Here is a 16,933-nt window from a genome sequence, read left to right on the forward strand (position 1 = left end):
CTGTGGGGTTTTGCCTAAACTAGACAATGTGGCATTTACTTATTTATTCAGAAACATTTTCAGGGACCACCTAAAAAAGTTTGTTTCTAAATTCCTTAATAATACTATCCTAATCCATCATGTTATTTACTATTTGCATAGTCATTTCATTGAATAGTTTATGATAAATGGAAGGGAAAGTATTTTCTTACAGTGCCATTTTTCACAAGACTGACTTTCTTATGAGAAGCAGTTTTTTCCTGGGACCCACTTTAATTTGTCCCAAACTTCTGAAGAGACATGGGGCTGCCCTGGCAGTCTGCTGATTTTGTACAGTGCCCATCAACTATCTGTTCTACTCTTTTTCACTTATCAACTCTGTGCAAAAGGGCTTCTGGAAAATGGACATTTCAGTCTATTCAGCCAAGAACACAAGCTGCTCGAGTTTCTGTCACACCCAAAGCTTCGATGAGTCATTGAATTTGCACTTCTTTTGTCACCTCTATCCAAATCCCTCATGATCTTAACAAGGCATGTCCAAACTTGCCACAGCATATTAATCAATTGTCTAAAGAATTCCATTGTTATGGCCTGAATAGTGTTCCCAAAATTCATATGCCAAAGTCCTGATCCCCAGTACCTCAGAATGTGACTACATTTGGAGATAAGACCTTTAAAGGGATAAAGTAAAATGGGGCCATATGAGTATACCCTAACAATATGACTGGTGTCCTGATAAGAAGAGATCAGGACAAAGACATGCACAGAAGGAAGACCATGTAAAAACATTGGGAGAAGATAGTGTCTTAGTCCACTTCCCATTGCTATGACAGAATTCCACAGACTGGGAAATTTATTTATGACAGAGAGAGAAAGAGAGAGAGAGAGATTTGGCTCACAGTTCTAGGGACTGGGAAGTCCAACAGCATGATGACAATATCTGCTTGGCATCTGGTGAAGGCCTTCTTACTGTGTCATCTTATAGTGAAAAGGCAGAAGGCATCACATGATGAGAGAGGGCAAGAGAGGGTAAGAGAGAGGGAAACAGAGAGAAAAAGAAGCCAAATTCCAACAATAATGGCACTGACCTAATCACCTATTAAAGGACCTACCTCCCAACACTCTTACAATGGCAATTAAATTTTAACATGAGTTTTGAAAGGAACATTTAAACCATAGCAGCCAGCCATTTATGAGCCAAAAATAGAGACCTCAGAAGAATCAACCCTGCCAACATCTTAATCTTGGACTTCTAGCCTCCAGAGCTGAGAGAAAATTAATTTCTGTCATCTAACAGAATTTCTGTTGTTTAAACCACCCAGTCTGTGGTAATTTCCTATGGCAACTCTTGAAAATTAATACAATTATTTTTCTCTAACTCAACTTTGAACACCTATGAAAGGCTGAGAGAAACTGGCAAGAGACAAGACTGGTGAGAAAGTCTGGTGTAAGATTCTGTATGGTCTTCAAGGTATTGGAAAGAATTAGAATTTTATTCTCAATGAGATGAAAGAAGACTATGGAATTCAATAGCAAGGACAAAACCCTTTGAGAAGGTAAGATTTGAGTGGTTGAAATCCAGAAGTAATGATATAAGTTACACAGTGGATTAAAAACTGGATAGGTTTTAGTAAGAACATGGACTCAGGAAGTAGAGGTGATAAAAGTCCCTATGTCTTCTTTCTAACACATGTAACTCTGGCTTGTATTTAATACAAATAATTAAATACAAGTTTAGTGCCTTGATCTAATATTTTTTTCATCTTAGTTAGGAAGTTAGGAAATAAATAGCAAGTCAGAAGATTTTTTTATTTTGCCATAATGCATTAGCTATCATTAGCCTTATACCGCTAGTCATTGATATTTCACAGGTGCACTTTAAAAAATCCTACTTGTGTTACCCTGTGAATTTTCTTTCTCACATAAAAATTCTGCAGTGATTATATAAAATCTTAAGTAGGTCATAATCATGTTCAGAGATTATCATTTGCTTGCCAGTGCAATCTTGGAAGATAGCACTACATTTCTTAAATAGGAATTATTGTTTCAGCTCCCCTAGCTAAGAGTAGTCATAATACAACTGGGCCTTTACTTGAAAATGTACAGTAATAGCCAGAATCAAATTCCCAAGTTTCCCTGAGAAGTTGTCAGAAATATTAAATGTTTACCATTTTTTGCTGTTTGGTTGGTTGTGATTTAGACTTCCAATTAAAATTTAGTGAGAGAAGGTATTAAAAATAGCATAATTCCTGGTACTTCATGGGCTTTCAAAAAATGTATACTGAATGAGTTATTAAATGAGTAAATGAACGTATCCTAGTTAGAGCAAGAATGTAGATGGTTATCAAGAGGAGACTGAAACCATGTCCTAGAGAGTTGTCAGGAACTCAAGCCATAACTTTTCTTTACCTTTATTTCTGCTTCATTTTACTCCCTCTCCACTAATTGGCTTTCTTTGCTCCTTTGTCCATGGATGTCTCATTTCTACTGAGTTTAAATCTGTGTAATATGCTAATGTGCTATTATTCATTCACCCCTCTGAGACTGCCTTTCATTCTCAGTTTCAAACTCCTGGCATCATCTGATTAGTTCACTTACAGTAAGGGTCCACCCTGGTCCAATTGGTTTTCACAAAGAGGACAGATTCGCACAAGACAAGTGTGACTCCTGAGCAAATTCTCTATGTGTCCCCATAAATGAAAGGCCAGTTGCTAGAGGAAAAAAAAATTGTAAATTGGGCAGATACCTAAATGATGTCAGCTGATGATTGTGGGGGAGAGGAGAAGCAGTAAAATTTTACTGGAAAATAAATAAATAAAAGGACATCAGGACAAGTTGCAAAGGAAAGATGAGAAGATGATGACTTTGAGTCAGAATGGAAGAGAGATTTGAAGTCAATATTCACAGAAGAATCATTCATAATTTAGTGGGTAATCTCTCTACTCTTGGTTTCAAGTGGACATTGAGTAAGTATTACCCGATGTATATGTTTCAGATGTGTAGATTTATAATATATACTTGCATCAGGATTAGGCAGTATGAGATTCAATTTATGAATATTTTCACACTTCTGTTACTTCTTGTACATTTATAAATCAAGAATAGCCCAAAAATTCACTTCAGCATACATTATTTTCATACTCTTTCATCATTTGAATGAAAAGTAGCTTATATTTGAAAAGAGAATGAACAAAAAAGCCAACTAACCTTGAGTTTCTGCTGAAGTAGCTGAGGATCCAAGATGCTCTAGGCTGCAAGCTGAAGTTTGGAAAAAATTCAACCTGCTGACTTTTATCCTCTCTTTTGGACAAGATGGCTGTGGGCAATTTGGGCCTCTGGCTATGAAACATGAACCTGTCTATCTGCATTATTAATGGATACTTGATGGGGTGAGCTAACAATGGCTGTGGTTTCTTTGAGGAAAAAAAGGAAATTTCTTGAGCTGGGAAAAGCAAAATAAACAGAAAAATGGTAACAACAACTAATATTTATAGACTGCTTATGATGTTCTAAGCATTGTATTAAATACTTTAAATGGCTTATTTAATCCAATCAATCTATGGCATGGATACTATTATTACCCCTATTTTACAGATGAGAACATCAAGGCTTGAAGAAGCTAAGTAACTAGTCAAGCTCACATTAGCTAGAAATAGAGTGGAACTGAAGATTTACTCCATGTAATATGCTTTAGAACCATCATTTTCCTGTAGACCTTAACATATTGTATTTTGCTGCATCCTTCATGTTGAGAATTAAATTCCAGACCAATCAACAAGTCATGAAAGTAAGCCCTCCTCTCTTTGGGTTCAAATATAATTGGACTTGTCTATAGCTACACCACCCTGAAAGCACCTGATCTTGTCTAAAATATAACTGAATTCATTAAACATGAGACAAAAATTTCTGGGCAGTTGAGACAGGTAAAAATATTTTATATGCATTTATACCCTAGTTAATTTAATATACAAACTTCTAGATATAACTTGTACTTTAGCTGTTTCAAATTGTTCTGAGCCCCAAAGTTGGAATTTCTTATTCATAGATAGGAAAAGAAGGAATGGGGATTAGTGGATAGAAGGGTATGCCAAGACTATAATTAATTTTTTGCAGAAAACACCAAGGAGCTACTCCATAAGAGGGAAAGAGTATTCTACCTTTCAAATTATTTCTTTCAAAGTAAATTGTAAGCTCAGATGGGAATTCAGTTATACCTTTTGATATGGTTTGGCTATGTCCCCATCCAAATCTCATGAATTATAGCACCCATAATCCCCACATGTTGTGAGAGGGACCAGTTGGGAGGTAGTTGAATTATGGGTAGGCAGTTACCCCATGCTGTTCTCATGATAGTAAGTGAGTTATCACAAGAACTGATGGTTTTACAAGGGGCTTCCCTCTTTGCTCAGCACTTCTCTTTCCTGCCATCATGTGAAGAAGAACACATTTGCTTCCCTTTTCAACATATTGTAATTTCCTGAGGCCTCCACAGGCATGTAGAACTATGAGTCAATCAAACAACTTTTTTTTAAATAAATTACTCAGTCTCAGGTATGTCTTTATTAGCAATGTGAGCTCAAACTAATATACCCCCAAACATTGATAGCAAAATCTAACTCCAGGTATGACCTCCACTCATGGTGATATCATATTACCACTTTTCTTTTGTTTAATTTTGGATAGAAATGGGCACATTTGCCCTTAGTATATTATATATAAGTGGATATGGATACATAAAAATATGGATATATCAAGAAGATTCTAAACAAGAAAGGAATTTGTGCATATTATTTATTCCTAAGTGAGATAGGCAGGTATCTTAGGGTGATATCTCAGTGACCGACCTTAATTGTCATATCTTGCTTAAATATCAGTTATAATTTATATTTTCGTCTATTATTATGAAAAGAAAAGGCTGAGAGGGAGAGAGATCCAAGATGGCTGATCACTAGCAGCTCGGGATTGCAGCTCCCACTGAAAGAGCAGAGAACGAGAGGACGCCACACTTTCAGATCAATTTTTGTTGCTCAAACACAGGAGATTCTCAGCGGAGGAGACCCACGTGTCGCCAGCGTGACTCTTGAGGCCGGTGAGGCGGTTTTGCCGCTGCCTTGGTGTGGCGGTTTTTGGTGCAGAGTCAGAAAAGCACCATCAATCTTAAAGCCGCTGTTTTGGCCGGAGCAGTGGGTTGCTCAGATTCTGGCGCCGGGAATCAACAAGTTGGACGTCCATTCAGAAACCCAACTATAAAGATGGTAATTATAAAGACCACAGATGGATAAATTTATAATGAAGGGAAGAAACCAGCCTAAAAAGGCTGAGAATACCCAAAATCAGAATGCCTCTCCCTCTACAGGGGATCACAGTTCCTCATCAGCAACAGAACAAGGCCTGATGGAGAAAGACTGTGTTCCATTAGCAGAAGCTGGCTTTAAAAAGTGGATGATAAGAAACTTCTGGGAATTAAAAGAACTTGTTCTAACCCAATGCAAAGAAACCAAGAACTTTGAAAAAAGGTTTGAAGAAATGTTAACAATAACACACAATTTAGAGAGGAATATAAGTGAATTAACGGAGCTGAAAAATACAACACGAGAACTTTGCGAACTATGCATAAGTTTTAACAGCCGAATTGATCAAGCAGAAGAAAAGATATCAGAGGTCGAAGACCAACTTCATGAAATAAAACAAAAAGACAAGATTAGAGAAAAAAGGATAAAAAAGAACGAGCAAAGTCTCCAAGAAATATGGGACTATGTGAAAAGACCTAATCTACGTTTAATAGGTGTACCTGAATGTGACGAAGAGAATCAATCCATGCTGGAAAATATGCTTCAGGATATTATTCAGGAAAACTTTCCCAACCTAGCGGGGCAGGACAGTGTTCAACTCCGGGAAATGCAGAGAACACCACAGGGATGTTCCTCGAGGAGACCAACCTCAAGGCACATGGTCGCCGGATTCACCAGGGTTGAAATGAAGGAGAAAATACTGAGGGCAGCCAGAGAGAAGGGTCGGGTTACCCATAAAGGGAAGCCCATCAGACTCACAGCAGATCTCTCAGCAGAGACCCTGCAAGCCAGAAGAGAGTGGGGGCTAATATTTAACATCCTTAAAGAAAAGAACTTTCAACCCAGAATTTTACATCCAGCCAAACTAAGCTTCATAAGTGAAGGAAAAACAAAATCTTTTGTGAACAAGCAAGCACTCAGAGATTTCACCACCACCAGGCCTGCTTTACAAGAGCTTCTGAAAGAACCACTACAAATAGAAAGGAACAACCAGTATCAGCCTTTCTAAAAAATACCAAAAAATAAAGAACATCAACATAATTAAGAAATTGCATCAACTAATGGGCAAAACAGCCAGCTAACATTAAATGACAGTATGAAACACACATATATTGTTATTAATTCTAAATTTAAATCGACTAAATCCCCCAATCGAAAGACACAGACAGGCAAAAAAAGCCAAGACCCATTGGTATGCTACATCCAGATCCATCTCACATGCAAGGGTACATAAAGACTCAAAACAAAGGGATGGTGAAAAATTTGCCAACCAAATGGAGAGCTGAAATAAATAAATAGAAAGCAGGAGTTGCAATTTTTGCTGATAAAATAGATTTCAAAGCAACAAAGATCAAAAGAAGCAAAGAAGGATATTACATAAAGATAAAAGGATCAATGTAATAAGAAGAGCTAAAGATCCTAAATATATATGCACCCAATACAGAAATACCCAGATATATAAGACTTACAAAGAGACTTGGACCCCCACGCAATAATAGCAGGAGACTTCAACATCAATATTAGATAGATCAATGAGACAGAATGTTAACATCGATATCCAGGACTTGAACTCAGATCTGGAACAAGTAGACTTAATTAACATTCATAGAACTCTCCACTTTAAATACACAAAATATACACTCTTATCAGTACTACATCACACGTATTTACAGGTTTAAATGAAATATTGGTTGGCTGCTTGTTAATTATTTTCTTCCCTCATTTTTTTTTATGTCTCTATTATTAAACACAATTACAGGCATACCCAGTTTTAGACTGCATTCTAGCCCGGGCAATAAAGCAACACCCCTGTTCTCTCTCCCTCTTCCTCTTTCTTCCTTTCCTTTATTCTTTTTCTTTTTTTTTTTTTATTCTTTTTCTTTCTTTCTCTCGTTAAAAAAAAAAAAAGAAAAGAAAAGAAAAACTAACACATTAGTGTTTCAGGAATTTCAGGCTTATTTGTTTATTTTCCCGGAGATATTCATAACACTTTCCTGCTACAAACTTCTAAATTTGCTCCTGAATATGGGACAAGAAAAACAAGGTCAAAGAGTTTGTCACAAGAAAGAGAAAATGGTTTCTTTACTTAATTCAACATTAGCAGTTAAATCTAAAATCCAGAACTCCAGATTATTTTAACTGTACCACAGAAATGTTTATCAAAATTTCTGTTTTAAATTTATAATAAAAAAAAAAAACTCATGAACAAGTGGACAAAGGGCATGAGCAGACACTTTTCAAAAGAAGACATTAATTGGGCCAAGAAACATATTTAAAAAGTTCAACATCACTGATAGTTAGAGAAATACAAATCAAAACCACAATGACACACCATCTCATGCCAGCCAAAATAGCAATTATTAAAAAGTGCAATTATTAAAAAGTTGGCGAGGTTGCAGAGAGAAAGAAACACTTTTACACGTTGGTGGGTGTGTAAATTAGTTCAACCATTGTGAAAGACAGTGTGGGGATTCCTCAAAGATCTAGAGGTGGAATACCATTTGACCCAGCAACCTCATTACTTGGTATATACCCAAAGGAATAGAAATCATTCTATTATAAAGATACATGCATGCATATGTTTACTGCAATGCTCTTCACAATAGCAAAGACACAGAAACAACCCAAATATCCATCAATGATAGACTGGATTTAAAAAAAAGTCATACATATACACCATAAAATACTATGCAGCCATAAAAAGGAATGAGATTATGTCCCTTGCAGGGACATGGATAGAGCTGGAAGTCGTTTACCCTCAGCAAACACACACAGGAACAGAAAACCAAACACAGCATGTTTTCACTTATAAGTGGAAGCTGAACTATCAGAACACATGGACACATGGTGGGGAACAACACACATTGGGGCCTGTCAGAGTGGAGGGGTGGGAAGAGGGAGAGCATCAGGAAGAATAGCTAATAAATGTTGGGTTTGATACCGAGATGATGGGTTGATCTGTGCAGCAAACCACCATGGCAGACATTTACCTATGTAACAAACCTGTACATCCTGTACATGTACTCCTGAACTTAAAAGTTGAAGAAAAAAAAAGATGATAAACCAGTCCTTAGAGCACAAAGAAAAAAAAAGCACATTCTGTTTTGTCTTAAATCCAATAAACAGCAAATATCATAACCTTATTCAAATGCATATTTTTTCTTAGTTAATGTATAGGTTCAGAATTGGAAAATATAATTAAATTGTACCTTATCTAGTGCTTTCCAGTATTTTCAAATCCAAATTTGAAGAGAATTTGAATGAATCTATTAACCTTTTTAGCCCTAATTCTTTGCATTATTTTTAGTGACTGCTTTTGAATGACAATGTACATCTTTACCTTCTCACAGTCTTCTTAAAATTGATACTGAGCCACTTCACATAAAATAAATACTCCATCATATAAGTCCCTTCACTTTTATCTTCTGTCCTTTATAATTGTCATATACATTCATTACATTTTTATACAGCAAAAACCTTATATACAATATTATAACTTTTTCTTTAAGCAGTCACATATATATTGAAATTAAGAATAAAAAGTAATTATCATGTTTATCCAATTTTCTGTTCTGTTCTTTATTCCTTTTACAGGATCAGAGTTTCCATCGCTATCATTTCCCCTAATACCGGAGGATTTCCTTTGGCATTTTTTTTCTTTTCTTTTTTTTTTTTTTTTTTTTTTTTTTTTGTAGCACAAGTCTGCTGGTAATTAATTCTCATTTTTAAATATGAAAATGTTTTATTTTGCTGTTTCTTGAAGGATATTTGGAATTTATTCTGGGTCTAGAACTCTGGCTTGAAGTTTTGTTCTTTCAGCATGTTCTTACGCTGTCTTTGGGCCCCCATTGCTTTTGCAGAGAGGAATTTGATTGCTGTTTTATTGTACGTGTCATTTTTCCTTGGCTGCTTTTAAGATTTTCTTTTCAACTTTGGTTTCTAGCAGATTGACTATGATGAGCATAGGTGTAGTTTTGTTTCTATATGTCCTTTTTGGGTGCACTAAACTTGTTATTTTAGTTTGTTTATTTATTTTATATAAAATGAGTGGCTTCTCTCCTCAAACATGAGGCAAATTTACTAAGAAAACTGAGGTGGCTGGAGATATTTTAATCAAAGAAAAAGTAACTTTAATGACAGAATAGAGGAAAAGATAATTCCAAAAACACACTGATGACACAGCAGATGATAGAAGCGATGTATCTGAGAAAAGAAACTAAGAAAATATTTGGCCAGAACTCAAACCAGGTTTCATTTACTCCATTTTTCCATGTTGTTGATCACCCATGATATATTGTGTAAGGATATTAAAACTAAAGATACAAAACATGAGAGGGGAAGCCAGTGCAGAGTTTTTGCAATAAACAAGATAAAAGGAGCAAAAAGGATTATTTCCTAAAGTGTTGCTGTTTGTGTTACCTAATAACATAAGCTAATTTTAAAAATGGTTCTGACATTTAAAATTAAAATAGCAGGCCCTTTATACAGAGTTGGGCAAGAGAAGTATCTTGAATGAATATTATCAAACATATTAAAGAAACATTCTTTCTTTGGGATGTCATCTTTATTGCCCCCAGCATAATTAGCTATGGTGGAAAATAAGGTAAAGCATTTTGTCCATCTGCAAGAGTTTCATGAATGCAACTTCTTTAATAATACCTATTAGTTTATCAATGGAAAAGCACTTTCTGATCACCTGTTTACACAAAATTCCTGCTGCTGAGTCATTTGCACATTAAAGAGCACATTGATGTAGGTTGACAGAAACAACCAACTGATCAACCTGAACAAGTGTTTGCATTCAGTAATAATTTATATTATGCATAAGCAAAGGTAGGTGCATTCACAATGGGGTGGCAGATAAAGAGACTAGCAATTTCATGTTTAGACAGAAAGACCTGACAAGGAAGAGCTCATTAGGGTCTCTGGAGAGTAGCTGACAACTGAGGAGCTGTCGGCTCTGTCAAAAGACCTTTGAAAACAGTTCTTGTTTTTGAATCAGTATTTTCTGAATCACCAGCAGGATTCCAGAATCACATTGTTTGCCTCCTTGCCTAGTTCTTCACCCTTCAGTGCTATTAGAATTTGCCCAAAGCCTTAGTTGCCTTCGAAATTTTTGCTCTAATGTACATGCTCACAAACAAACTGGAATCTATTTTCTCAGAAATCCCCTTATTTTTCCTTGCTTCTATTTCAGCTAATTACTGTCAGACTTTGCTTTGACATATGCAGCTACTGATAATATGTGATTGCATATGTAAGACACACACACACACACACACACACACACACAGACTGACCTTGACTTTGTGTCTATGAACAAAAGGAAGATGGTAGGAATAGAGAACTGGACTTGGAAAAGAACCGATTCAAATAACTGCTATTCAAAAGCAAAAACAAAACCCAAACCAAGAGTTCCTGCATGCAGGTCCAGCCCAGGTAACACATTTTGATGAACTGCCTCTCGGGTTTCTTCTGCTTAGGTGTAGCAGATTCTAAATTTCTTTCCTGGATTGAGGATTTAATTCAAGATACAAACGTGTTAGCCCTCAGCACCACCATTCCCAGCTCCTCCTGTCTGCTCCTCTCCCTGCCCCCAGCACACACACATTCATAATCATCTCTACAGGAGTGTTGCCCTCCACTCCACCCTCTATTTCCAGTGTTGTATTTCCTGAAAGTTCATACCAGCACTTATCAAAGGTAGGAAGAACCATGTTTATAAACATGTGTTTATGTACCTTTTTATGTGTGGGGAAAAATCCATTAATAACGGCTAGCATAAGAGGCATAAGAATGATTATCCCCACTTTACAGTGGGCAGGCTGAGAAATGTTTATCACTCATTCAAGGGTGTATGATCAATCACAGATAGGCTAGATTCCTACTCAGATCTGACTCCCAAGCCTTTGTTTTATCTCAACCAACATGCTAGCCTGTCACCCCTGAAGCCAGCCTCTCTATCTTTGGTTGATGTTTGCAGCCCCTTTGGAAATTACCAGATGTATGGAACCTTAACTCTCAAGGCTCAGAGTAGTTCAAGAATCCCTCTTGGTAACTCTACCACTGCTGCATTAATTCCTTTAATGAAATCATAAGACCTCTGGTGTATGTGGTTACCTTGATTTTCTTCATGATCTGACTGCTTCAGAAGTGTGATGGTGGTTGGGTCACTGATCAAGCTGAAACAGGTATTATCATCATCTCCATTTTTTTTTTTTTTGAGACGGAGTTTCACTCTTATCGATCAGGCTGGAGATAGAGTGCAACGGCATGATCTCGGCTCACTCCACCTCCTGGGTTCAAGCGACTCTCCTGCCTCAGCCTCCCAAGTAGCTGGGATTACAGGTGCCTGCCACCATGCCTGGCTAATTTTTGTATTTTTAGTAGAGATGGGATTTCACCATTTTGGCCAGGCTGGTCTTGAACTCCTGACCCCAGGTGATCCACCCGCCTCGGCCTCCCAATGTGCTGGGATTACAGGCATGAACCATCATGCCTGGCCCATCATCTCCATTTTAGTGAGGAAATTGAGACTTACTGGAGTTGTGAACAATCAAGATCAAAATCAAGTTCTATTTGTCAACACACCTCCTTGAGAGTGGGAAACTTACCTTTGCATTATCTAGAGTTCTAGTCTACACCCAGTACATTTCTTCACTTGAATTGCCCTAAATATCTCCTTTCAGTATAACCTCTTTCCTGTGCCAGCTCTCTGACACTGAACAGGACCTTCTAGTGTGCACCAACATTCTGATCTCAACGTGATCTCAAAATCCACTTTATTTTCTTCTATGACAAGTCATAATCCCTAAAAGAAGAAAGAAGTATAAGGTTTTTTATTTTTTATTTTTAATAGAATAACCACTTTCCCAGGAATGTGGGCAGGACTAAGGGCATCATGCTAGGAAGAGAAGACTATGCCCAGGAATTAACAACAGTTGGGAATCTATTATATTCTGCTGGACCTAAAGAGGCAAGAAAGAAGGATGGTATTAATGGAACTATTAATGGAGAGCTGGAGCCTTGGAAGTGGAGCCATCTGACAGGAGTAGTAGTGGCAGGAAAATGGAGTCACTCTCATGTATTGTGAAGCAGGAAGAGAAGAGCAGGAACAAATATTGTGATCTCTCTCTTCCCATTCTTCAGTCGACTGCTGGGCCTTCCATTAGCTGAATCCAACTAGGAGCCCAAGTACAAGAGAACTAGAGTGATTTAGGGCACCAAATAAGACAGAAAGACAGAAAATGTGTCTGGAGGGAAAAACAGAGAGCCACCATCTACCTCCCATCAACTCCATTCCTTAATATATATCAAAGAAAAATGAGTGTGTATAACTACCAAACCACATGCACAAGAATGTTAATGGCAGTTTTATTTAAAATAGTCTAAAAGTGAAAATAACCCATATGTACCTCGGCAGTAGAATGGATACATTGTGATATATTCATAGAATAGAAGGACACACAGCAATGAAAAAGAATAAGCCACTCATAAGTGCAACAAGATGAATGAATCTCACTGATACAACATGAAGTTTAAAAGCCAAACACAAGACTACTACTAAATGATTGCATTTATAAAAAGTTCTAAAATAGGTAAAAACCAATTTGTGGTGCTAGAAGTTAGAATAATGTTTACCTCTTGGTATATGTGGGAAGGGAGATAGAGCTGCGTATTGACTGGGAAGGGACAGGAAAAAGCCCATGGGTGGTGGCCACTTGGGCTTAGAAACATGTAAAAATTCATTGAGCTGAACACTTAACAAAGGTTTACTTCATGCAAGTTGTATCTCAATTCTAGCAACAATAACAACTACCACTATTGTTCTTCCTACCTTGCATGAAGCAAAGTCATCCAGAATTAAGTTGCCTGCCTCATGATAATAGTGAGTAATAAACTTAAACTCTTGGAGTTTGTAATATGGATATTTCTCATAGATGACAAAAAAGGAGCAGGTTGCTAGGATGCAAATGACGAAGGCAAAAAAGAAATTCATCTTTAGAAAACAATTGAGCAGTGAATTCAAAATAGCCCTTTTGGAAACACAAGAAGACTGTAGGTAGCATTAATACTTTGGGGAGGGCAAACCTTTGAGGCCCTCACGATTATGCCACACTGGCTGGTGCCTGTGTAGGTCTGGTTCACAGCACTGTCTAAAATGTTGCTATGTCACACGGGTTAAAGCCTCAGAGAACTATGACAGATCATCCATTTTTATGAAAGCGTCCAAAAATATTGCATGGCTGATTTTCAAATGGAATTTATTTTTTCTTGGTAAATTGGGTAGAACATAGAATTTAGTGAAATTATACAAACCCACCTGGCTTGCTGTTTTCTCATTTACTACTAAGTCGATTTTCAATGCACTATTTATTAATATTTCTAAATAGGAGCTCCAATTACATGGCATTTTAATATCCTGACCCAAAGATAAGAATTTAACAGATCTTTTTGCTACGCTGCTATCTCAATGGGCCTGATCGTATGGTGAAAAAGCCATACCCTGGAAATAAATTGTTCCCCATACAAGTGGAATTAATGTTTCTAAGCACCATGGATCCATTGTGTAAATCATTTCTCCATGGTAATCTGTTGGGCTGCCAAAGATCAGCTTATAGAATTGAAACACAAGAGAAAGGGTGACTGGATTTCAGGACAACTGGATCTGGAATGAAGATCCAGGACAACTAGATTCAGAAGCAAAAAATTCCAAAGATGGTCTCAAGACCAAAAGGGGATTTAAGGCTACGATTTGTGTGGAATTTGCATACTTCATGTCCCCAGGGCCATAACAGTTTATAGATTCACCATATACGGGACTTCTCTGGTATTTCCACCATATCTGAAAAGTCCACCCCACAGTTCTCTCAGATTCACATGGGAGTTCCCAGAAGTCATCTTGTATGTATTCTGTGAACAAACCCGCAAGGCTACGATATGTTGCTCACCACCTTCCTCCTTTCTTAACCAGCTCAAGCTGGGCATGTCTCCTGTTAGGCCAGCATGTCTCCAGGGCTTTATATCCGTACTAAGGCCCTGTCTTGAGCCAGTGCCTGAGCTGTCACCAAATATTATTGCTGATACCTTAGTGCTATCTCAATGTCAGGGAGATTTTAGTGAAACTGTTGTTAAGTTTAGGGTTTTTTAGCTTTTCATAAAATATACGATACATTAAAAAGAGCAATAATACCTACAACAAATAAAATAACAACTTGTACCTACCACTCAGCTTACGAAATAAACCATCACCATGGTTTGTAGACTTTGTAGACTCCTCTACATCCTTAAACTCATTCCTCTGTTCCCGGTGTTTATCACTAAACCTCAACTAGAAATATTTGAGGTTTTGTTGATTTTCGAAATTAAGCAAGATCTTTATATTTTTTCCAAGAAAAGGTCAGCTGGGGCAAAGCTGGAGAGGAGTTCAGACTGGAGCAACAGGAAGGTGGGTGGGGCAGCTTTTTCGCAAGCATGAATATCAATAGCTCCACTACATTTCTCAATAGTATTGGGATACTGAGCCTAGGTCCAGCGCACAGGCAGAGAAGCTAAATCTGGTACTCTGGTGCTGAGCCTAAAACCTTAAAGCAGGCATAAATGCTCCCAAGTCAATGGTATCTCCTGGCTACTTAAAAAAGCAGACGCAGAAATGGAAGCAAGCCATCTCTGGAGAAAAGATATTTTAATTAAGGTACATGAACATCATACGTATTAAAATCAGGCAGTAAATTCAGACTCAAAGGACAGCAAGTGCAGTCAAAGAATACACAAGCAACCATGGATGAATCAACAAAAACGATAAATAATAGCTAGAGACAATACACCCTTGAAGGACTGGAGTTACTGAAATTATTAGGTACAGAATATAAAACAGGTATGTATTAAATATTTGAAGAAATTAAGGACATAAAAAACAAAGTAATCAAACAACAAGGATTATCGATTTTCTGAAAGAGCCTAAACCTGGAGTTTTTAATCCTTTTTTAGAGCGGGAGTTTTTTTAACTACTTCTTTAATTCCATTAATCCTTCAGAACATTCAATTTCTATATATTTATAGAAGTATAAATATATAGAAATATATATTAAAATACATCATATAAATATATATCATATATCGAATATATATTTACATTTCTATAAATACATAGAAATTGAATGTTCTAAAGGATTAATTAAATAATCCCTTAGATTACAGCTATAATAATTGTATTGCTCTCCAATATGCCTGTTTTATCTGTTTCCAAATGTGTTAACATAAATTTGTTCACATTTTCATTAAATGTATCCTTGCAACATTGTTAACTACTTTTTTTCCATCAAAACGTTGGGGGTTTTCCTCCTTTTTTTTTTTACCCAAGCTTGTAATAGTTTTATTTTTTTCTCTATGAATCAAAATTTTGTTTTGTTGGTTTTCTCCATCAAATGTTTATGTCTTGTTTTATTTCTGCTCTTCCCTTTGTTATTTCCAACCTATACTTTCTTTGGCTAAATCTGTTGCTATTTACCAAATTGTGTAATGAATGATGCACCTGGTATTAGGTTTCAAATCTACCTTCCTAACCTCTGCTTTGTGATGATGGTTCTGAAGACAACATGTCTCCTTTGCCAGAAGGCTTCCTGTTGATTTCTATCAATAGGAAGAACTAGGGGAAGACTAAATAGCAGGAGAAGGAGAGAAGCAACTTATTCATTTCTGCTTATTTTTCCCATCAGATCATCCCACTTTGGCCTTTTACACTGGCAGCAGCTGTTAATTACAGCTTTCAGATCATTGGCTCACTCTCACTAACAGAGTCTTTGTGTCCCTTCATGAGCACCAGCTACAGAACCCATTTGTTATGTGTCTGTGTCTCAACAATACAGGATCTCTTCCCAACCTCTGAGGTACCACCAGTACCAGTTGGGTAGGATCCTCACTTCAGAGGTTAAAGCCCCATTGTGTGAAGTCCCTCCCTCCAAGCTCCTGAAATTCCAGTAGCAGCCAGGTAGGTGACACTCTTCTAGGACTTCGGAGTCCTAAATCTTTGGGCCCTTCTATGAAACTTGTAAGTTTTGATCAGCTTCCCAGTGAGCTTCCTGATCTCAGCTTCCTTTTATTCCTCCAGCCTGAGTGGAAGTAGCAGCTTTTTGTAGTGATCTCTTCTAACATTCTCCTTTTCTTTTTTCAGTTCCCTATCATCAAATTCCCTATGTTAAATTATCTCTGTTGAAATACCTAGTAGGGTTTCTTTCCCTGAATGGACCGCAAGTGATGCAGGTTGAACAACTGGTATCCAAAATGCTTGGTATACTCAACCAGCTTTAGTGTTGAATTTTTGAAGTGCATAAAATTTTGGATTTTTTGGGGGGCAGGGGGTTGGAATATTTGTATATGCAAATATTATATAAAAATATATATTTATATATTATATAATTATAAATTATAAATTTATATTTATATATTATATAAATATATTTATATTATATAAATATATATTATATAAATTATATAAATTTATGTAAATTTATGTAATTATATATATTATATAAATATATATTTATATATTATATATACATTTATATTATATATATATTTATATATTATACAAATATTATATGTATATATATATAAGTGATATCATGAGGATAGGATCCAAAACTAAACACAAAATTTACTAA

The sequence above is a fragment of the Sapajus apella genome, unplaced genomic scaffold (genome assembly GCF_009761245.1).
Source record: "Sapajus apella isolate SASKATOON/1434 unplaced genomic scaffold, GSC_monkey_1.0 scaffold2, whole genome shotgun sequence".
In the NCBI taxonomy this organism is placed as follows: Eukaryota; Metazoa; Chordata; class Mammalia; order Primates; family Cebidae; genus Sapajus; species Sapajus apella.